This window comes from Penaeus monodon, chromosome 25 (genome assembly GCF_015228065.2).
Source record: "Penaeus monodon isolate SGIC_2016 chromosome 25, NSTDA_Pmon_1, whole genome shotgun sequence".
Classification (NCBI taxonomy): Eukaryota; Metazoa; Arthropoda; class Malacostraca; order Decapoda; family Penaeidae; genus Penaeus; species Penaeus monodon.
In genome coordinates this window covers 16,035,725-16,036,415 of record NC_051410.1, presented here as the reverse complement: position 1 = coordinate 16,036,415, position 691 = coordinate 16,035,725, and the positions used below count along the sequence as shown (strand labels likewise).

General features: G+C 38.8%; 1 protein-coding gene and 1 long non-coding RNA gene across 2 annotated transcripts in view; one reads left to right on the top strand and one right to left on the bottom strand.

Annotated features, from left to right (window-relative positions):
* Nucleotides 1-691, bottom strand: part of LOC119589070 (ubiquitin-conjugating enzyme E2 G1-like) — a gene marked incomplete in the record, with an annotated part of 59,651 nt that overhangs the window by 46,478 nt on the left and 12,482 nt on the right.
* The window catches only part of LOC119589074, a 6,617-nt gene that overhangs the window by 4,713 nt on the left and 1,213 nt on the right, over nucleotides 1-691 (top strand). The window contains exon 2 of the long non-coding RNA XR_005230170.1: nucleotides 209-380. This is a non-coding gene — a long non-coding RNA (uncharacterized LOC119589074). The remainder of the gene's footprint in view (nucleotides 1-208; nucleotides 381-691) is intronic.

Genomic DNA, 691 nt, shown 5'->3' with positions numbered 1-691 from the left:
ATAGGAAGTACATGTATAAATACAGGACAGGTATTGATAGGTTAAATTTGTATGATTTTTTTTTGCCTTTTTTTCTTATACAGGCTTTATTTTTTATTTCCTGATTTTTAGAAATTTTAGTTGCTTCCTTGCAAAGTCCATTAAGGAAGTGAATTTGATAATAATGTAAATTTGAATTAAAAGTAATATGACTGCTCTATCTTCACAGCCTATACCACCAGACGTGTCCTCAGCCTCCCTCCCTGGTACCCCGAAAACTCCTGCAGCCAAGCCCGGCAGAAAATCCCTGAGCTCGACACCAGCAGTGACGACGGATGTCAAATCTGAAGAGTCTGATGAGGATGTAGGAGATTTAGTTATCGATGAATCTGCAGGGAAAGGTATGAATGGGGACAATTTTTTTTTCTTAGATAGAAAATCTTGGAAGTTATCTTCCTTTTGCCTTTCCTCATCTTCATTTAAGTGTAGAATGAGTTTAAGGATAAGGATTTTATCCAGCAAAATAATGTTTGGAATAAAATAGTCAGCGGATTTACCTTTTCCTTATAGCCCTAAGATAATTTTGCAAAATAGTCCAGTTTAGCCCAATGCTGCTGGTTGGTTTCCTGATATGAACGCCCTCTCTCTGGGGTTGTATTCATTAGTGCCCTGGGCCCTGCTCCCGAGAGATTGTGTTGGCACCATAGTGTGC